We start from the raw sequence: 23,579 nt of genomic DNA on the forward strand, positions 1-23,579 counted from the left end.
CCTGCTGCAGGCCGAGGCATCCCCGTACAGCCTCACGGAGCTGATGGCTCAGCTCCCCGCAGAAGACCCTGAGTTTCTGCGGACAGCGCTGGAGGAGCTGGACCGGAGGATGGTCCGAGCGCAGAGGGAAGTCATCGACGGATGGAGGGAGGAGATGGCCCGGCGGGTCGAGACCCGGCAGCAAGAGACGCTGCCAGCACCCGGCAGTGCGCCTGCCCCCGAAGACAGAGAGAGAAAACTGGAGGCCGAGAACAGTGCTGCCGCGGAGGCAGGTAAGGCGTACGCCCCTGCCCCGGGTCCTGACGCCGTAGCCTTACCCCTGGATCCCGCCGCAGAGCCAGAAGTCCCGGGAGCCGCTGCAGCTTCCACGCTCCCGCCGCAAACATCTAGGCCGCAAGCCGCGAAGACCGCCGCTGAACCACGCCCCCCGTCGTGCCCCCTGACCCTGGGCGCAGTAGGAAGCGGCCCGCTCCAGGCCCGGTCGCAAGGCCTGACCACCACAGGCGCCTCCCAGCCGCGTGCGCCCCCGGTCCCGAAACCACCACCCCTTGGGACTGACCTGTACAGCCAGCTCGCCGGACCTGATGGAAAGCCGGTCCCCGTACCGGAGGGATGGGTTCACCCCAGTCTGTGGAAAAACCTGCCAACAAAGGCCGAGGCCCCGCTCGCTCCGCTCTTGCCCTTACCACAGCCAGTCGCCGTCTCTCAGCTCCCGGAGGAAGAGGTCCAGGTAGGATGGGACCAAACCGGGGAGGATGTGATGGGGTTTGCTCAGGAGACACGGACCGCCGCAGTCCGCAGGCGGGAGCATCTTGTGGAGGAGGAGCAGGCACGGCGCCGGAAGAGGGAGCAGCTGCAGGCCTGAAGCGCGGAGGAGAAGACGCGCACCCGCTGAAACCCCCATGCAGCACGCGGTCCTAAAACAGCTGGGACCGTGGTGATGTTCCACCAGGAGAAAGGGTGGGGGTTCATTCGGGACTCTGCCACCACCACAGACATCCATGTTGACAGGAGGGATGTGGAGGGTCACCTGCCAGCGGGTCACCCGAAGCGGGAGTTGTTCTCGAGAGATCAGGTAATATACACCCGGCATCGAGGCCTAAAAGGGTGGTATGCTCTCAATGTCCAGAGGGTGGAGGAGGAGCAGTACCAGGATGTCACGCTGTCTCTGTGTACTGGAGGTAGGGGGCCTAAGCTGACCCTGAGCTGGGGCCCTGACTAATCCCTCTACCTGGAGGTACTGTTAAAGGTACAGAGGTCCAGGCCGCCAGCGTAACCCCTACCTCCTGAGGATCCCTGCACCTAAGTAATCTAGTCCTGAGAAGGACCCCGATCACAACAAAAGGGGACAGGTAATAATATGCCAACACTCAGTACTTAGACGAACGAGACAGTACAAGGGTAAAACCAAAACCACCTTGCATACAAAAACTACACAACTACAACAGAGGGAACACCAACGGGAAAGGAGATAAATGATAAGGCGAGGAAGGGAAAAATCACTCCAAATACACTTAGCTCTGAAACTCCAAATACCACGATCCGCTCTGTTAGTCTGCATGAAATGCTTTCACCGACAACTTCCCTAACAGAGCAGCAGACATATGAAGGAATCTCACTACTGCAGAATTGATTGCAGCTGGGCGAGGCTGGACCTTGTCTAGCACAGAGAGAGAGAGTTAATTCCCTCACTGCCGAAAAGCACAAAGCACCAAAAACTCAGCTGCGAGAAGTCAGGCTGTGCAATCGTGACGATCTTCGTGGCGACACAACCATGACACAGGAGCATTGCTACCCAGAGGACCCGGACGGGTCTGAAGAATATGGCGAGGAGGAAGAAGGTGCGCAGGGAGGACACCGCTACTAAGGAGTGGCAGCGTACCAATGTACATAGTTGCCCGTCAGGGTGAAGGAACTGTTGCAGAGAGTTACCCGGTATCGGGTCAGTTAAAACCGGCTGAGGACTGGGAGCAGCCAACTTATTGAACTATCCGGCCGAGGACTGGGAGCGGTCAATCTTGTACATAATTGCACTTCTTAAAGTACCCCCTACTGGTTTTATAAGAGACCACAACAACAACTGACCTCAGAACAAAAACCCGTTAGAGGTGGCTGAAGACGAGGTCCAGCAGCTGGATCAGCTACGCCCTGCAGCCACCCCAGGGCCTTCGTTGAGGGTTTACGAACGGGTCCTTCGTGTTTGTGTTTATGTTTGCACTTAATAGAAAAATGGACACCTGGTTGCAAAGTACACTGTGACCAGTTAACCAAAGTTTTACATGAAGAATGTTTACAAGAAAAATGTTTTATATGTGACAGATGTGGTTATAAAAGTGAAAAGAGTTTTATATATGTGAAGAAAGTTTTCTAATAACTGCTGAAAGAGAAAATGTGCCAGTAACGTTAAAAGAGAAGAATTGCCTCCCATAAAGGGATGAGTTATAATGGTTTATAATCTTATATGTGAATGCATTCTAAAAAACTTGCATGTTTCTGAATGGTCTTTTGCTTTGTTCCAGCCCGAGGACATGCTGTGGTTTACCAGGGGGGAATGTGGCGCCCCGAGGGTTCGGTTGCCACAGGGGTATTGCACCTCAACCAGAGGTGTGATATTCCACTCCCAGGTAAGGATGGAGTGTGGACCAGGGCTCAGTTAGCGGCATACACACACTCACCCCATTTCCGGGGGACAGCTCGACGGTGCTCCCATTTATGCAGGCACGACTGACTATGTCCTCGGACAGCTCGACGGTGCTCCCATTTATGCAGGCACAACTGACCATGTCCCTGGCTGGAGTGGGGAGGGGGGAGAGAACCCAGTGATGTAGGAGCAGAAGGGGACGGTTTCTGGAGCATAGGAAGGAGCTCATTGGGTTCAGGTCACCTGAGCTCAGACACAGAGAGGTAGATAAAAGGTGGGAGCCATCTTAAGTCAGAGGAGAGTGGGAGAGTTCAGTTCTCAGAAGTAGTTCAGCCAGAGAGAGCTGACAGGGAGCTGTGGCTCAGCCTGAGCTCAGCTCCACGAGGCAGGCCTGGAGAGAAGGCTGGGGCCAGAGAGGAGAAGAGGAAAAGGAGAAGGAAGGAAAGAGGAGAGACAGAGGAGTAGAAGGGCTCCAGAAACAAGAAGGCAGAAGGGACCCTAAGAGAGCAGAACGGACAGCAACCGTTGCAAGCCCGCGTTATATCGGGTGAAGGGTCAGGCCGCGGAAGGGTACCGGATTCCCAAGTTGGTGGAGGTAAATCATCCCTCAGCCAAGAACTGGAGGTCGTAATCATTTATTGGTGCGACCCCTTGCTACACCCGCTAGGAAGGCACCACATAGGGTCAGGGAAACTGGCGCCAAGTTTTACCAAAGAAGGCCCGAGGCAGCCGGACAGAAGCGTGGTCACTGGTGGGGCATGAGAGGCCAGAGAAAGGATAGAAGGGAGTCCTGTGCCACACTCCTGAGTTGCCTGGGGGTTGACTTAGCCCCTCACCTGGTGGACGCAGCACGGCTTGGGCAGTCATTACTGACAGAGGTGACTTGGATATCAACTGTGAGTAAAAGGCCTGAACTGCACCATTGGACTCTGTGTGATTTATGCTGCGCCTGCACCATCACCCCCAGCATCCACCTACATTGCCCTGAGGCTACACTCTTCCCGTGGGGAGTTATCTGCACACCAACACCAACCTCAGCGGTCTGCCTTGCAGCGGCGGTCATCCCTGACCGCAATCCACGGGTGGCGTCGTCGGACATTGCAAAACACTGATAAAGAGACTGCGCAGCATTTGGTCTGACCACCCTGAGCCACGGGATCGGGTTGCCACTACTACTCCCAGCATCGTACAGAAGCCCGGTTCCGGGTACCCCACGGTCCAGGGGGCGAGTCAGACACACTTGTCCATGGATTTTATTACTGATCTACCGCTTTCTGCAGGCAAAACGGTGGTTTTGGTGGTAGTAGATAGGTTCAGTAAAATGGTTCACTTCTTCGCATTGCCTGAACTTCCAAATGCCAAGACACTTGCTCAGGTGTTCATAAATGAGATTGTGAAGCTTCACGGGGTTCCCTCCGATGTGGTGTTAGATCGGGGGAACCAATTTGTTTCCAAGTTCTGGAAGGTGTTCTGTTCTCGACTGGGGGTGCAGCTGTTCTTTTCCTCTGCCTTCCACCCTCGGTCGAATGGTAAGACCGAGCATGTCAATCAGAACTTGGAGACCTACCTTAGGTGTTTCGTCTCCAAAAATCAGGAGGATTGGGCATCCTACTTACCGCTTGTAGAATTTGCCATTAATAGTCATCGGCAGGTCACCGTTCTTCGGTGCATATGGTTATCACCCACAGTTTGGTACCTTTAGTGAGGGAGGAGCTTCAGGAGTTCCTGAGGAAGAACGTTTTGCTTCGTCATTCTCCTCGGCGTGGCAGGGGGTCCTGAGTAATTTAAAGATCACGGGAGACAGGTATAAACGTATGGCTGACAGAAAATGCTTGCCAGGTCTGGACCTGAATGTGAATGACTTTGTGTGGTTGTCTACCAAGAATATAAGATTGAAAGTTCCTTCTTGGAAGCTGGGACCCAGGTTTATTGCTCCTTATAAAATAACCGCCGTCATTAATCCAGCAGCGTTTCGTCTTGAACTTCCTCAGGCCCTTAAGGTCCACAATGTGTTCCACAGGTCCTTACTCAAAAAGTATGTGGAACTTCTTGAGCCCTCACCTCTACCACCGCCCCCAGTAATGGTTGATGGTAATCTGGAGTTCCAGATTTCGAGGATTGTAGATTCTCGCCTCCAACGTCATTCTCTACAATACTTGGTGCACTGGAAAGGCTGTGGTCCAGAGGAGAGTATGTGGGTTTCAGCATCAGTGGTGAACGCTCCCAGATTGATTCGCTCATTCCGCACCTCTTTTCCTGGGAAACCCGGTCCTGAGTGTTCGGAGGCCACTCGTAGAGGGCGGGGTAATGTCATGGGTGTATCAGAGGTGACAGACAGTCTCCCTGCAGTAGGTTGCAGGAGATCTCTACGTTTGGCAATACAGACATCTTCTTAGATGAGAGGCTGTCTGGCCTGGGTGTATATATACCTGGTGTGTCTGAGAGAGAGGTGCTGGCTTTATTAATTTCTACTTGTGAAGGCTTAGCAAGAGCAGTACTTCGTCCTCTCTGGAGCTTGAGGCTGTTGTCTATAGAGTTTAGTGGAGATCGACTAGTGCTCATCTCCCCCCATCCCTAGCCTTACCCATATGCCAGGGAAAGACAGGGCGAGGCACATGTGTGGCGATTGCTGAAGAGGCAATATAGGGACAGTAGTTGAGACAGGGTGACACTAGACCAGACTAGGAGGTCTCCACTTCCCCCTTTCCCAAGTGTCTGGGCTCCCTTTCCCTCTTCACTCTGTGCTGCACTAAGTCTTTCCCACAACTGTTGTGACACATGGCTTCTAGACTTCAGGCAGTCATTGCCTGCAAAGGATTCTCTACAAAGTAGTAAAAATTAACATTTTATTTATGGTAAAGTTAATTTGACCAATTACTTTTGAGCATCTGAAATGAGGAGGATTGGTAGAAAAATGGCTGTAATTCCTAAACGTTTCACAGGATATGTTTGTTCATCCCCTTTAATTCTGAAAGTCTACACTTCAATTGCATCTCCGTTGTTTCATTTTCAATCTAAAAAATTGGCCTGCAGAGCTGAAATCTGAGATTCGGTCACCGTAAAAATATTTCTGGACCTAACTGTAAATAGTTTGGGGGTGAAATCCTGTTGACAGATTCCCTATAAGGCTATGTGCGCACGTTCAGGATTTGAAGCAGAAATTTCTGCAGTGTTTCTGCATCTCTTTGGCACGATTTTTAATGTGTTTTTGGTGCGGTTTTGAATGCGTTTTTGTACTGAAATGCATGCTGTTGGGAGCTAAATAAAGTTATTTGAAAAAGAAATGTGGGACATTGCTTTAACCCTTGGATTATCGTCAGAACTGGGGTGAGTATATTGGTTAATTTTAAGAATGTGTCTGTTATATTTCAAATAAAGTGTTTGCTCTGTGTGTTTATTTAACTCTTTACTTTAGTTTAATTAGGTTTGGTAATGAAAATGGTCTGACACCTTGTCATCACCAAACAAAAGAGCTAGTTGTCAGATAATCCCATATACTCTCATTAGCATTCATGTCATTTCTTGGGCAGCTGAGAGCTACTATTTTTAGCCTAGAAAGGTGCCATTAGGCAAACATGGTCCCTGGCTATTATTAACAGCTGTTTCGTTAGCTGCTATATCCCCCCGATCAGCAACAAGCAGCGCTCTGGACGCAGCGTATTTTTGCTGCGCCCAAAACGCGGTGTTCTAATGCCGCACTTTTGTTGTCGGTACATGTAAATCCACCACATATAATGACACTTCAATCAGTCAAAATCTGCAGCGGAGACTGGTGTCTCCACTACAGAAATTGACATGCTGCGGGTGAGTTTGGGTACGTGGCCACGATCAGGAGCCACTGCAGGTTTGATGCTGCGTGTTTATACAGCATCAAACCTGCAGCATCCAGATGTTACAGCATAGTGGATGAGATTTCTAGAAATCCCATGTCCACTATGTGTGCATCTGAGGCTGCAGATCACCCGCGGACACTGACATGCGGCGCATCTTTCAGGACCGCAGCATGTCAAATTCTCTTGCGGAGTCGCTAGTCTCCTCAACATAAATTTAACCGCTAGGATGTATAGAATGCGGTAAATCCGCATGGTTCATTGAACACATGTGGATTTACCTGCGTTCAATAGAATGCAACGTTTTGGACGCAGCAATAATATGCGTCTAAAGCGCTGCTAAGTCTGAATCGTGGGCACAGAGCCTAAAATTTTAAAAAAATATATCGTGGGCTCCCACAGCATTTTTATAACCAGCAGAGGGAAAGCCGACCACTAGGGGCTGATATTAGTAGCCGGGGAAGGGGCCATTAGCCAAAAATGTTTCCTGGCTATTGATAACAGCTCACAGCTGTTTGCTTAGCCTTTACTGGCTAGATTACAGGGCGATCCCTGAAAAAAATTGACGTAGGGTCCCCCTATAAGATCTAATCAGAAAAGGCTAAACAGACAGCTGCGGACTGATATTAATAGCCACGGAGGGGGCCTTGGATCCTGGCCCCCTCCATGGCTAATAATATCACCCCTCAGCAGTCCCAGAAATGGCGCATCCATAAGATGCGCCAAATCTAGCGCTTAGCCTCCGCTCTTCCCACTGCCCTGCAGTGGTGGCGAGTGTGGTAATGGGGTTGGGGTTCATGTCAGCCTTGTATTGGCGGCTGACATGAAGCCCAAGTTAGTAATGGAGGGCGTCTATAAGACGCCCCAATTACTAACCGAGTAGTTAAGTTTTCAACGCTTTTTAAATAAAAGACACGGCCAGAATAAAGTATTTTATTGAAATAAAATTCCACACGGTTTTAATAATTTTTGTATTATACGCCCATTCCCCGAATCCCTCGATCTTCTGTAAAAAAATAAAAATAAAATAAAAAACAACCATATCCTTCACCTGTCCGCCGTCACAACATAATCCAGATTGTCCCTCGGCGATCCGGGTCACTTCTACAGCAGTCACATCAATCACTCATGTCACTGCTGTAGAAGACAGCACTCTGTACACTGACAGGAGTGTAAAATCACTCCTGTCAGTGTACATCGCTGCTGCAGGGGTGAGGTCACCTGGGTTCATCAGCTGAAGATCAGCTGATCAGCCTCGATGACCTCATACTGTATCAGTGATACGCGGGAACATTCTCACAAATGTTCCCACGCTGCACTGGTGCCGTAAACTGAGCTCCTGGAGCTCATCAGCTGATCTTCAACTGATGACCTCACGTGAACTCAGTTCCGGCAGCAGCGATGTAAACTGCCGGGAGCAAGAATAGTGTTTTTTTATTTCTTTTACTCTTTCTTTTTTTTTTTTTTACACACAGGCGCCGGCTCGGCTGAGGAGACTACTGCTCCTCTCAGCCGTGCCACTCTCGCTGTTATCAGCGGGACCGGCGGTCAGATGATGGGAGAAGTAGTCCTCCCCAGCCGACCCGGGTACCATTGTATGTGCGTTTTTGCAGTGTATTTGACCCATTGACTAGTCAAATACGCAGCAAGCAACTGCAGCAAATCTGCAGATATATTTATACCTGCGGGTTTGCTACGGTTCAATTAAAGTCTATGGACGGGAAACACTGCAGAAACACAGCATACAATTGACATGCTGAGTATTTAAATGCAATGACAATCCTGAGCGGAAAATTCTGCATCATGTGCACAGCACATCACGATTGTCATTGCATTAGCTGGCAGAAGGATTACATACTGTTTTTGATGCATTTCCGTACGGAAAAAACGCTGCGAAAATGCATAAAAAACGCTACGTGTGCACTTAACCTTACAGTGTCATACAACAAAGTGGAGTTGTGCGTATTAAGGGTAAATACACACCGAGCGGATTTGATGCAGATTTTCCGTATATATTTGTGTGTAGAAAATCTGCAACATAAGATATCATCTAAATCAATGAGATCTTAAAAATCTTATCTACACGTTGAATAAACTTGTAGCTGTGTCAATATACTGTAGCGTGTCAATTTTTTTTTTTTTTTGCAGAATTCATTGTGGACTTCACACTTTGAGTATGTTCACATGATGCAATTGTGCTGGGTTTTTTGAGGCAAAAAATAAGCAGCTCAACCACACTGTGTGAACAATCCCTAAAGGTGATGTGAGGCCCTCCCTGAAAAATGGGTTTACTTGAGCCGGGTCGGTGTAGGGGTAGCGGGGGGAGGCAGTCGTGGCCTGCACCCGGTCCGTGCCCAAGGCGGTCACATAAAAGATTTAATGGGCTTTCAGGGTTGAGTGGTAATTTTCCGACTACGCCACCTACGGTTTCCGGTGATGGACACCAGCGCCGCTTCAGTCCACTGAGACCGGTGTTACAGGCAGCTAAGATGGGACGGCTCCCCGCAGGCGGAGCAGGCCTCAGGGCAGTGTGAGGAGGAATGGTGGGTGCAGTGCCACGCAGGAAATAACAGGCTGAAGCGGGGTGTGAAGTCATCCAGGGTTTTTACTCACATTCAGATGAACTTTAGCCGCAAAGCTTCCCTCTGCTCCTCACGGCATACTGCGGCCACCAGGAAGGGGGTCCAGCACTTTCCAGGTTGATCAGGAGCACCTGTCAAGACCCCTCTGGTGTGTGTTCCTCTCCTTGGTGAGTTCTCCCACTAAGTCTTCACTTGACTGTTTGTGTGGTTAGAACTAGGTGTAAGGCCGGGTCCCTCTGGATAAACGCAGGTAGAGAGTTACAGGTGGCGTATGCCGCTCCATCCGTATACCTCCTGGGATCCACTAAGCCTCTGGGCTTATCTGACTGAGACGTGAAGTAACAGAGTCAGATATCGGGGGCCGGTCACCCCTCTTGCAGCAGGAGTCCCTCTGACTAGGCCAGAGTAAGAAATACAGGTGGCGTATGCCGCTCCGTCCGTATCCCCCTGGGATCCTTTTGCCTGTGGAGCTTGTCTCCTCTACTCCACTCCAGGCCTTCTTAGGTCAGGATCTTGACCGGGTAGAGGCAGTAGTTAACTCTGACCCACTCCTCGTCTCAAGGCCAGAGAATGAGGACCGTGTATCTTCAATAGGCTGCAGGTTCTAGCAGAAGGCCACAATCAGCGATGAAGATCACAATCAAAGACCTTGAACCCAAGATGGCCGTGGATTAAATATGAATGGGTAAGTGTACCCTAAAAGTGTGCTCTCCACCCTCACCCACTACATGGTTCCCCCTATCTTTGGTTCCCCCCATCTCCTCTATCCCGGGCCGGGGCAGCACCCTGGTGCATTTAGGCCCCCTTCAGGACAGGAATGGTGTAGTGTTGAATGGTGAAGTGGTGTCCTGAGAAATGCTCCATCCTTACCTGGAAGAGGAGATACCACACCTCGGGCTGAGGTGCAGTACCCCTGTGGTGACTGAACCCTCAGGGGCACCACAGTGACTTCACCTACTGCAAATTCTGCTGCTAGTGAAAATCAATTCCATTCATCTCAATGGGAATGTTAGTAGTGATGGGCGAGCACTAAAATGCTCGGGTGCTCGATGCTCGGGTCGAACACACTGGAATGCTCCGGTGCTCAAGCCGATCAATGAGCCCAATGTAAGTCTATGGGAAACTCGAGCATTTTTCAGGCGTCTCCCCCCGGCAGTCTGCAGAGGGTCTAGAAATTGCCCAAATCGATGGGAACAGTGCTCAAATGACATGGGAACAGCATGGGGAGCACCCCTGAAAGCATTTCTGAGGTCACTGCTGTCAACAACGTTGTCAGAGGTGTTACGCCAATTTTACGGACTCACAATAAAACATACAAAAACGAAAACAAAATGGATTTTCCTGGGATATATTTTAAGGAACATCCTTTCCAGGGTAATGACTTGTATATAGAGCAAAATAAATAACCAAAAACAAAAATACTCCTCCACACCTTGGGCTATGTTCACACATAGCGTTTTTGATGTGTTTTTCCACTTTTGCATTGCTTTCAACCATGACAAAAGCATTCACTGGGAAATGTAATTTTAACATTTTACAACCTTATCTGGCCATGTGGTGTGAGAGACATGATCAGATACATCCTGTTTCATTTTTGAAGGAGAGACTCTGAAAGTCACAAAGCCTATTTTTATAGGGCCAGCAGTCGGCTCTCGCTATTCTTTGAGAGCCATCAGCCAGCTATGCTTTGTTGTTCCCATTACTAAAGTGTGGGTCTCCTATACTGTTATTGCGTATGCAGTGAGTGGCAGGGCTGCTCAAAATTTGGATGCACCCCAATACCCCTTTGAAGAGACTTAGAGGAGGGCCTCCTGAAAACAATGTTCCCATTATTAGGAAGTGGGTCTCCAATAGTGTTGGCCTATGCAGTGAATGCAAGGGCTGCCAAAAATTGGGAGGCACTCCAATGCACCTTGGAAAAGACGTGGAGGAGGGCCTCAAAAAAAAATGTTCCCATTAGAAAGGAGCGGGTCTCCTATACTTGTAAGTGCCCATGCACTAAGTGTATGGGCTGACAAACATTTACCCCTGGGGGATATACATGAATATACTGTATAAAAAAATTTTTTTACAGGCATCATAAACACCATTTAAAAAAATGATGTGGGTGTTGCATCACGGACCATGGTCACCCTGGTGATATGGTGGTGGAGGATGAGGATGAAGAGAAGGAGGAGGACAAGAGAAAATAGCTAAAATCAGGAAGCGTATGCCCATGTGTGGGTGTGAAAAGATGCATGGGAATACACCTCCAAAAAAAAGACACTGGATTTGAGTTTATGTTATGCTGCTGTCATTCGGTGGTGTTGAGAAGACCGGCCCAATCCAGCCATTGTTCATTTTTATAAGAGTCAGCCTGTCAGCATGTCAGCATTTTCAGTTGACAGGCGGATGCGCTTATCAGTTATAATTCCACCAGCGGCACTAAAAAGAGGAATCACGGAGGACGTTGGTACGGTCGGCAAGGTACTCCCTCAGACCTGTCTGCCTCAGGAATAAGAGATATAAAGTTCTCCTTGTAGCGTGGGTCTAGAAGTGTCACCAACCAGTAATGACTGTAACCCAAAATTTTGAGAACGCGAGGGTCACGGGAAAGGCACCGTAACATAAACTCAGCCATACGTGTCAGACTGCTAACAGGCAAGACTTCCGTGTCCTCACCAAGAGGATGACTGCCCATGCTCTCCTCCTCTCTGTCCTCAGGCCATCCATGCTGAACAGACGGTATGACAGTTGTGTAGGTAGTACCGTCTATAGCGCATGAAACTAGCTCCTGTTCTTCCTCCTCCTCCTCTTCCTCATTGTCACCCAATCCACGTTGGGATGAGATGAGGCTGGGCTGTGTGTAATCACCCTGTATGGTTCCTTGCTCCATCTCATCGTGCTCCGCCTGCAATGTATCCTCTTTGATTGTGAGCAGAGAGCGTTTCAGAAGACAGAGAAGCGGGATGGTGGCGCTAATTATGGTGTCATCGCCGCTCACCATCTTGGTGGAGTCCTCAAAGTTTTGGAGGATGGTACAGATGTCTGACATCCATGTCCACTCCTGAGGTCTCATGTGTGGAGTCTGAACTAAATACCGACGGCCTTGTTGATGCTGGTAGTCAACAACTGCCCTCTTCTGCTCACAAATCCTTCCCAACATCTGCAGTATAGAGTTCCAACGCGTGGGGACATCACACACCAGTCGGTGAGCCAGAAGCTGTAAACGCTGCTGAAGCACGGCAAGGGCGGCGGAAGCTGTAGCTCACTTTCTAAAATGGGCACACAGGTGACATTCTTTGACAAGCAGATCTGGCTGCTCCGGTTAGCTTTTGAGAAACCGCTGAACCATGAGGTTCACATGGGCCAGGCATGGTACATGTGTGAGCTCATCTCGCCTCAGAGCCGCCACCAGGTTCCGGCCATTGTCACACACGACCATGCCTAGCTGTAGGCTCAGCGGTGTCACCCACAGATCTGCCTGCTCTTTCAGAGCTGTCCACAACTCTTCAGCATTGTGCGGTTTGTCACCTAAGCATATTAGCTTCAGCAAAGCCTGTTGCCTCTTGGCTGAGGCAGTGCTTCCAGCTTGTGACTGATGTGGTCATTTCGGAGATGGAGGCTGAGGAGGATGAGGTGCAGGAGCTGTAGACTGTGGGGGCAACCCTGATTGACCTAGGGCCCGCAATCCTCGGCGTCGGGAGGATGTGTTTCGTCCCAAGGTCCGACTGGGTCCCGGCTTCCACTATGTTAACCCAGTGTGCCATCAGCAAGATGTACCGTCCCTGCCCACAAGCACTTGTCCACGTGTCCGTGGTTAGGTGGACTTTTCCTGTAACTGCATTGTTGAGGGCACGGCTAATGCTGGGACGGCACACCGGAAGAAATAGTGGCGGCTGGCTACTGAATACCGAGGGACGGCCATTGCCATCAGGTTGCGGAAAGCCTAAAAGGCAACATTTCGAGCGCAAGCAGTCGCGAAATGTGGGAATTTAGTAGTGTCACCTGTGGGGCCTTGGCTGCGTATTTGCGCTTGCATTCCAAGGACCGGGGTGTAGACAACTGAACACTGTGCTGGGACAAGGACGTGCTTGATGATGGTGCTAGTTGAGATTGTGCAAAGACAGGTGCAGGGCAGGAGGCATCTTTGCATGCACTATGGACAGGGGATTGGCTTGCATCCACAACAGCGCAAGAAGCAGTGGTGTCACCCGCAGATACTGTTCCTGGACCCTGGGGTTCGGTCCAGAAAGTCGGATGCTTTGCTGCCATGTGCCTGATCATGCTGGTGGTGGTCAAGCCGGTAGTTTTGCTACTCCTACTGATGCTGGCCTGGCAGGTGGTGCAAATCGCCTTTTTGGGGTTATCGGCAGAGTCTTTAAAAAACAACCAGACTCGGGAAGACCTAACAGTTGTACTGGCAACTTCCGTCGTGTTGGTGTTACGGGGAACAGTTGCCCGCCTTCTGTCTGCGGCCGCCACACTGCTTCTTCCTGCCTGTTGGGGTTCTCTACCTCCCTCCCCCTGTGTGCTGCTGTCCTCACCCTGCATGTCCTCCTGCCAGGTTGGGTCAGTTACTATATCATCCACCACCTCGTCTTCCACTTCCGCACCCTGGTCCTCCTCCTGACTTTCTGGCAATTGTGTCTCATCATCGTCCACCTCTTGTGACACTTTCCCACCGTCGCCTTCGTATGACCGTGACTGCTCAAATATTTTGGTATCGCTACATGCGATCTCCTCTTGCCCCGCTTCAAGTGGACCAGGCGAGAGGCCCGAATCTATAAATGGAAAAGTGAACAGCTCTTCGGAGTGTCCAAGTGTGGGATCAGTTGTCTCCGGGCACTCCGCATGGTGGAAGGAAGGAGGATCAGGGTGAGGAATATGCAGTCCAGACTCACGGCTACTGAGACTTGACCGTGTGGAAGACAGGGTGGTGGTGGCTAAGTGACTGGAAGCATTATCTGCTATCCAACCAATAACCTTTTCACACTGCTCTGTGTTCAATAGTGGTGTTCTGCAGTCCCCTATTAATTGGGACAGGAAGGTCGAGCGAGAAGATGTGGGTGTTTGTTGTGGCACAATTTTAGCTAGCCCACGGCCTCAGCCTCTGCATGCACCATCACCATCACCATCACATGCAGTTCCCAGTCCCTTGCAACATACCTTGCCCATTTTAAATGGAGGACAATATCTTCCACGCTCACTACAAATGGATGAATTTGGAGCGAACTTATATGTGATCCGTGTGACGGACAAACCACAGTTTTAAATAGCTGGCCTGTAGGTAACTATTTTTATCAGTGCTGACCTCGTGTCAATAAGTTCGCTGACACACTGCAACAAAATTTCAATGGAGGCCAGAAATGGCAATATTTTCAGCGCAATTATATGTGATCCGTGTGACGGACAAACCATAGTTTTAAATAGCTGCATTTTTAGCACTGTAATATGGAAAGGACCTGGCTGTATTCTGCAGTGCCAACAAGCAAATGGCGCAGAAAAACGGTGTTCTCTGGATTGCTTTTTAAGCACATAATCAGGATTAAGATAAAAAAATAATTATTCCTGGCCCCTTATACATGAGGCTATTTATAGAAATATCTGTAAAAGCACCAGCAGACAGAACTGGAATGGACCCTCTTGCTATGTGCACTGCAGTCTGCTATATACCCTACCTGCCTGTCTAGCACTGATATCTGTGCAGCTGGATTAGTCCTCAGAAGGACTGTTAGTTGAGATGGATATGTGTCTCTAATATAGCCTGGTACACCTACACTAACTAGAAAAAAGCTAATCTCTCCCTATCTCAGCAGCAGCTCTCCCTACACTGTCTGATTCCGGAGTGACTGGGACGAGCATGGCGGCGCTAGGTCTCATATAGACCTGATGACGCTGTGCAGCCTGCCAATCACTGTAATGCAACACCCAACATGGCTGAGGCATTACAGTGTGTGGCAGGCAATCCCTGCATGTTCATTGGCTCTCTAAGGAGCGACAAACATGCAGGGAGGGAATCCGAGCTCCCGCTGAGCAACCCCGGAAATACTTGGCGAGCGCTGAGCATGTGGAGCAGTGAGATGCTCGGGCGAGCACCAAGCAGTAGCAAACATGCTTGCTCATCACTAGATGTTAGGCTATGTGCACATGTTCAGTATTTTACATCAGTATTTGTAAGCCAAAACCAGGAGTGGGTGATAAATGCAGAAGTGGTGACGTGTTTCTAGTATACTTTTCCTCTGATTGTTCCACTCCTGGTTTTGGCTTCCAAATACTGATGTAAAATACTGACCAAATACTGAATGTGTGAACATGGCCTTATAGATGAATAAGACAGAGGAAAAACTTTCTGCAACAAAATATGCAATGTATGAATTTACCCCTATGATGCAACAGAATCCACATAGAACACATGCAGATATTAATGTGGAAATGCTGTAGATCTTCTGTACCAAACGGTGTTTTCCAGCTATTTAAAGCTGATAGCCTGTCATTGGGTAGGACATCAATGTAACATTGCTGAGGGTTTGACTCTTAGCGCCTTCAGCGATCAGCTGTATAAAGGGGTCACTTCATTTATGCTGCTTCATACTTGTAAGAGTGTCGCACCTCCTCATGATTGACCAATCACAACACAGTACTTTTAGTATTAGCTGTGCCTGGTATTATTGTTTCAGCACATTCAAATAAATGGTAAAGAGGTGCAGTACCAAATACAGCCACTACTAAAGGGATGGCACTGTGCTATTAATGCAGTGTTACAAATGAAGGGGACATTGGTGGTTGGAGGCCGTGGCCTCATCACCCACTGAACATCATGGGTATTGAGAGTCAGCCGTCTAAAAATTATGGTTAATTATAAGGATAGAGAAAAACCAAAACAGGCCATAGGCCAAAAAAATGGAAAAGATGGGTATAACAATTAGTATAAAGACCAAGAAAATAATATACACCCTATAAAATGTAACTTTTAATAAATATATTTAAAAGTATCCTAAATAGTCTAAAAGGGATGATTATCCACATATATAGAAAGATATGGAGGAGGGATGACAGGGTAGGGTATATTTTATCAGTCAGGCTTACCCTGAAGAGCCCTAATGGGAGAAAAAAATACCCTGCCTGACAGCGGAGCTTTTTCACTCTAGCGAGTCAGTGTGGTGCCCCCGCTCCTCAAAGGCTGTCCCTATCCTGTCCCTATCTGCCCCTAAATCATGTCCCAGTCCCAGTGTGCCATCTTGTGAAGGGTACATTACACTCACTTGGCGGCGTAGGCCTTAGCTATCTTCAGCTCTGTATATTCAGGAACAGCTGCACACGTCTCAGGGGACACCTGGTTCATTTCAACATTTAACAGTTTACTTGACTGTTGCAGTACATCAGATTGTATCACGCAGTATCGGGCACTGCACCCTCCGTTTCTAGTTTCAGTAACAGTACATTTCCCGCTTTACTTTACTTTCCACCTGAACTATCCCTGCTGTAACAGTTCCTGTCAGCCCCAGAGTGTTTCCGTCTGGCCCCGCAGTATTGCCGAGATCCATAACATTTCCCTCATGCAGTTCTACGTCCAACTTCCTCTGTATGGAAGGGGTGTCGGTGTTCTCCATAGCCACAGACTCGAGCCTTGAGCTCCAGACATTGCAGGAATATCCGCAGGGAGTTTGGTAAGGCCTCATACCGCCCAGCACAACTTGTCCTTGATTCTGCTAGCAGCCCACTGCACCTTGAACTCGCCCTAGCATCGGTCCCCAGCGAACTTCTTCACTGACTAAACCAGGAAGTGGTTGCCTTTTACTGGCCCTAACCTCTCCCACTTTGGCGGGACCAATCATTAACTGTCTCTTTTCTCTGTCTGCCCCAGTAGTCTTTTGCTAGGCAGACATAAACTTTCACCTACTTAACTACAGTCATTACCTTCTACGCTATCTCCTAACAGAATGCACTAAGCATATTACACTTACAATGCCTATCACTGTCTAATCTGCTCTATGTCCTAAACTCTAAACTATACAAAAACAGAGGGGAATATGGGGTAAAGGTATAGTCAGCTCACCTATCATTGATTAGCAGTCTTCATCTGTTAGGCAACGCATGGAGACGTCCCAGTCTCGGACGGGGAGACAAATAGCAGAAAAACAAGAAAATCCTCCAGCGGTAGCCAAAAATATAAAAAGTGAAATTTATTGATCACATTAAAAACTGTAGTAGCAGGTCACCAAATAAGATCCAAAAAACATATGAAAAACATTTAGAAAAACTCTAAAATATATGCTATACTTTCCTTATACCTGAGTGCATGTTACTCACAATAGGCATTAGCTTTACAGTATTTACACAGCAGCATCAGTACCTTACAACACTATATATTAATAACAATACATATTTAAATATACTCCTTGCAGACATTGTCTTTAGGGGGAGAGACATATGACGTCTCCTGTCTCACCCTTACAAATACATGGATGGAGCAGCATCCACTGTGATAATTTTCTCCTATGTGCAGCTAACACTAGGTGGCGCTGTCAGCATGTAGATTTATACAGTTAGTGCAGCCTCATTGCATGCAGGGATAGCAGTTCAGCACAGGGTTCCCTCCAGCCAGTGGTGTAAAGCCATTGGTGGAAGGCCACGGGACTGCTATGGGGCCCGTGAGCCCGGTGTCAGCGCCTGCACTGGGCCCTCCCCACACCGGGCCCTCTGACCAGCCAGCACTACCCCCGCCCTGCAGATGCCGATACAGTTGAAAGCGATGATGGAGGAGGGAGTGTTATGTGATACTCCCTTACTCCCCTCCCATCATTCCCCCTCTCTGTCTGACACAGCGTTGCGATGACGTCACTTCATCATGCCCCACTGTGTGAGACAGTGGAGCTGATGAGAATCCCTGCAGAGAGTGACACAGTGAGGGACCGTGGAGGAGGGGTGAGTTTGTATGTACAGTATTTATTTTAAAATCAGTGAGTACATGGCGCCCATAATACTGGAGGACTCTGCGTGCATTATACTATATTGTGGGCTGCATTTTACCCTGTGGGGGCTGCATTTTACTCTATGATGGTGTGCATTATACCCTGCGGGGATGTGCATTATACCCTATGGGGGTGTGAATTATACCCTGTGGGGACTGCATTATACCCTGTGGGGGTGTGCATTATACCCTGTGGGGGACAGCATTATACCCTGTGGGGGTGTGCATTATTCCATGTTCGGGTGTGCATTTTACCCTGTGGGGGTGTGCAATATACCCTGTGGAGGACCATGGGGAGTGCATTATGCTATACGGAGGACCATGGGGAGCGAATTATACTATATGGAAGGCTATGTGGAGCCATTATAATATTTTGAGGGCTATGTGGGGGACCATTATACTGTATGCAAGTGTGGCGCCCCTGCGGGTTCAGTCGCCTCAAAGGTACTGCATCTCACCCAGAGGTGTGGTATCTCACTCTCAGGTAAGGAAGGAGTGCTGCCCGAGACCCTAACACCTGCATCCAACACTACACTACTCCAGACCAGCAGGAGGGGCAAGATGCGTCGCTTCCCTGCTGAGCCCTGTTCCTGGCTGGAGTGGGGGGAACCAAAGTAGGGGGAACCATGTAGTGGGTGTGGGTGGAGGAAGTAAATCAGGGGAGCACTTGTTAGGAAGTGATATAAAAGAGAGGGTGAAACATTCTAGAGTCAGTCAGAGGAAGATCAGTCTGAGAGGAGAAGTAGAGGGAGCAGGAGCTCTGTAGGAGCTCTGCTCAGGAGGAAGGCCTAGCCAGAGAGGCCCAAGACTGGAGAGCGAGAGAGAGGAGCAGAAAAGGCTCCAGGAAAGTGGAAGGGACCCCAGGGGTACGGGTAGTGCTGGAGGCCACCTGTACGCCCGAATCTACCAGGAGGTGGAGGGGTCAGGTCGCACAGAGGGGACCGGTCCCTAAACTAGCAGAGTTCTTTAAGCCTCAACTAGGTATTTCAGGTACTGCAGCCACAAGCCACATCTGTTTTACCAAGAAGGTGGCCATAGAGGACCCAGGGGACAGAGCAGACATCGCCCGGCAAGGTCCGCGGTCACTGGATTGGGACACTAGGTGTGAGGTGCAGGGAGACGACCAGAGGGAATACACAGAAGGGGGTCCCGTTACGTACTCCGGAGAGACCTGGGAGTTTGCTGAACCCCTCCCTGAGTAAGCACAGGACGTCATGGGAAGTTACTCTAGTACTGGTAACTGGAAGTCTAAGAAACCGTGAGTAAACCCTGAGGACTGCACCTTACTGTCTCTGTGATCGTTATCTGCGCCATCCTCTGCACTACACCATAACAGCAATATCTACACTGCCCTGGGGCTAAGCTCTACCTGTGGAGAGCTAAACCAACTCTGCTGCATTCACACCAGCTCCAGAGGACCTGCTCCTCAGCGGCGACTCCCTTTAGCCGCATACCACAGGTGGCGTCACGAACTCTATACAAGAACTATAAATCCCCTGTAAATAATATTCCCCTTTTGATTGACCGCCCTAGGTCATGGACCGGGTCACCGCCACTGTGACATCTCCCCTAGCAACGACTGGCCCAGCACCAAGTACCCCACGGCCCAGGGGGCGCGTCACAAGCTATTATGCAGTGTGAATGTTTGTGTGGGGTCCATCATACTGTGTGGAGGGCTGTGTGGGAGCCATCATACTGTTTGGAGGGCTAGTGTAGACCATTATACAGTGTGGGCTCATTATACTGTATGTAAGCGCCCATTATACTGCATGAAGGGCTGTGTGGGGGTCACAGTTAGAGGATCATACTGTGTTGGGGTCAGCATACTTTGCCCTGGGAGTTGAGGTGGGGTACAGTAGGGTCATTATACTGTGCATGTGGAGGAATGCACCATGGGAGTATCATACAGTGTTTGGGGGGGCACTTTTGTTGGCATCATACTTTATGGGGGCAATGAAAGAGGAATCTAGGACTACAGCATAAGAAAATTACAATGTAAAGGCTGGAAAGTTGTGAGATTTGCTCTTCTGTGACCCCTACAAATATTTTTTTTTCTTTTTTGGGAGGAAGGGTTGTGGTGGGGTGGGGGGCAATTAGAACTCCTGCTATGGGGCCCCATGATTTCTATGTACGCTCCAGCCCTCGCAAGGCAATTCTGCACTGTATACCAGTTGTGTCTGGTCAGGACAACAAAAAAAGTCATTCCATGAGCTGATGCTGCTACACTAGAATCCTGCTGCTAAAGTCTTATTAGAAGAAGCGCTCCCCTCCGCTGTATGTAGAAACTGAAGGCGATAACGCTGCGGAGTTCTCATCCCCTTCTATAGGACAAAGCTGTGAATGCACAAACCAACAATCCCACATGATAGTGGATTGGAAGCTTCCGCAGGGGACAGATGCTTTGTCCTTCTAAACAGAGGGGCAGGATTTATGATCTGGGCAGTAATGAATAAATCATAGGCAGTCGCATATCGGAATTTCTTGTAAACTGTGGAATATCTGCTCATTGTTTCACACTGACAAGTCTCATACACGGGACACTTACCCCACCACTGTTTAGGTGAGTGTAAGTAGGTCTCCTTGTTTTAAAGGTTGGAATTATCGTAGAAGAGGTCAGATAAGGGCTCGTTCACACCAGTGTATACATCAGACAAGTACTCTTCAATGTTTTGTCAGAGAGCACTCAGACCAATGTTATACTATGGGGCAGTGTGTAGTGCCGGCGTCCCTGCCCTCTGCTAGGCAGGGACGCTGTTCCCCTCACCGCTCTGCTCCGTGCCCGGCGTCCCTCTCCCGCTCTGCTGGCAGCGCGCGCTCCTTCCCGGCCACCGTGCTTAGGGCGCGCGCGCGCGCCCTCCCTCCCTCTTAAAGGGGCCGCGCGCGCCGTCCTAAGGAGTCCCCGGCCAATGGCCGGAGGACTTTACCATATATAAGGCACCTCCTCCAAAATGGAGGTGCCCGAGCAATGTTGTTGCACCGTTCTACTCTGCTTCAGCCCTCAGGTCCCGTTGCCAGTTACCTGCCAGTTACCTGCCAGATTCCTGCCAGCTTGCTGTCCTAATCCTGCCTGATTTCCTGTTACCTGCCTGCCTGCCTGAGGTCCGACGGTCTGCCTTACAACTCCGGTCAGTCTGTCTAAGGACCAACTTGCCTACTCACCTGGGAGCGCACATCAGCTACCTGCCTGCTTGCCTGAGGTCCGACGGTCTGCCTTACAACTCCGGTCAGTCTGTCTATGGACCAGCTTGCCCGCTCACCTGGGAGCGCTTCTCCGCTACCTGCCTGCTTGCCTGCCCGGAGGCTCCGCTGTCACGTGCTGTGACCACCAGCTATTCCAGACTCTTGCCCGCTCACCTGGGAGCGCTTCTCCACTACCTGCCTGCTTGCCTGCCCGGGGGTTCCGCTGTCACGTGCTGGGACCACCAGCTATTCCAGAGACTCTTGCCCGCTCACCTGGGAGCGCTTCTCCGCTACCTGCCTGCTTGCCTACCTGGAGGCTCCGCCGTCACGTGCTGTGACCACCTGCTATTCCAGAGACTCTCGCTTGCTCACCTGGGAGCACACATCCTCCATCTGCCTTGCTAGCCTACCTGGAGGTTCAGCCATCACAGGTCGTACCTACCCTTTACCTAGAGACTGCCCCGGTCACTTGCCGTGACCTCCAGCCCGTTCTTCCAGAGACTGCCCCGGTCACTTGCCGTGACCTCCAGCCCGTTCTTCCAGAGACTGCCCTGATCACTTGCCGTGACCTCCTGCCCGTACACCCAGAGACTGTCCCGGTCACCTGCTGTGACTGCCTGCCTGGTCGCCACCCGCTCCCTTACAAGGACCGCTTCCTTGTATAGTAGCCCAGAGGTTCCGCCTCCCAGACCCGTTACAGTTTGCTCGGGCCATGGAACCCGGTGGCACCCAAGCTCCCTCGCTCTCGGACCTGTGTCATGAACTGTCCCGTCAAAGGTCCCAACAGGAGTCCATCCTGGGTCACCTGCGGAATGTCAATACTCGCCTGGACACTCTGACTGTTCCATCAACAACCTCCGCCAGTGCCATGTCTCGCAATCCGGCAGCTCCGCTGTCCACTAACACCATGATATCCTACCCCGGACCTCGGCTTTCTGCACCTCCTCGCTTCGGAGGCGACTCAGCCCAGGCTCGGGGCTTCATAAATCAGTGCACCCTGCACTTTGAACTATTGTCCCACCAGTTTAACTCCGACCGAGCCAAAATTGCATTCATCATGTCCCATCTCACCGGGGAGGCCCTGGCCTGGCTAAATCCTCTATGGGAGAGAGGAGACCCCCTGGTGTCCAACTTGCCTGCTTTTCTCACGGCCTTCCGGAAAGTCTTCGACGAACCCGGACGGAAGACCTCATCCGCATCATCGTTGCTACGCCTCCGTCAGGAAAGTCTCACCGTGGGCCAATATGCCATACGGTTCCGTACCCTTGCCTCGGAGCTGGCCTGGGATAACGACGCTCTGGTTTCCGTCTTCTGGGAGGGTCTGTCCGGCCGTATTAAAGATGAACTTGCCGGTCGGGACATTCCTACCACTCTCGATGACTTAATAACTCTTGCCACCCGGATTGACCTACGGTTCCAGGAGCGTGCCAGAGAGGTCACCCGTGAGAGGAGGTTACCACGTCTAGCTCCTACTTTTCAGAAACCCGTCACTCCTTCTGTCTCTAACCAGGTACACCCTCCTGAGCCTATGCAGGTCGACCAGACCAAGATGGTCAAGACCCGTCAGGACTTACGCCGTGCCGAGGGGACCTGCTTCTACTGTGGCAGTAAGGAGCACCGGATCCGTGCCTGCCCGGAGAGGTCGGGAAACGCCTGTGTCTAGGTTCGCTCAGAGAGGTCCACCTAGACAAGAATAAATCCTCTCCATCCCTGCTGTTGTCAGTTTCAATCGTCTACGGGGAGAACCGTTATTTCGAACTAGCCCAACTGGACTCTGGAGCAGCCGGGAATCTTATTTCACAGTCCCTGGTAGAGAAATACCGCATCCCCACCAAACCTCTGGCTGTACCCTTGTCTGTTGCTGCCGTGGATGGGGGGCTCTTACCACGCCCCATCCAACTCATCACCGAATCCATTACTCTGCAGGTGGTAATGCTGCATTCTGAAAGTATCTCCTTCCATGTTCTGCCTGGACTCTCTCACGCCCTCTTGCTAGGCCTACCTTGGCTCCAGAAACATGCACCCGTTATTGACTGGCAGACCGGAGAAGTCCTTCGCTGGGGACAGGGCTGCCATAAGACCTGTCTGGTTCCCGTTCATCCCGTCCGTCCTTCTCCTACCCCAGCTAATCTACCTGGACTTCCGATTCCTTATTGGTCTTATGCTGATGTCTTTAATAAAAAGGAGGCAGAGACACTACCCCCTCATAGACCATACGACTGCCCTATCGACCTGTTACCTGGTACTTCTCCTCCCCGTGGGCGTATTTATCCATTATCCGCTGCTGAGACCCGGTCGATGTCCGAATATATTGAGGAGAATCTGGCCAGGGGATTCATCCGGAAATCTACCTCCCCGGCGGGAGCAGGCTTCTTTTTCGTCAAAAAGAAGGA

Source organism: Phyllobates terribilis, unplaced genomic scaffold, assembly GCF_046119375.1.
Source record: "Phyllobates terribilis strain yellow unplaced genomic scaffold, ASM4611937v1 Scaffold_12__6_contigs__length_324123572, whole genome shotgun sequence".
Taxonomy (NCBI): Eukaryota; Metazoa; Chordata; class Amphibia; order Anura; family Dendrobatidae; genus Phyllobates; species Phyllobates terribilis.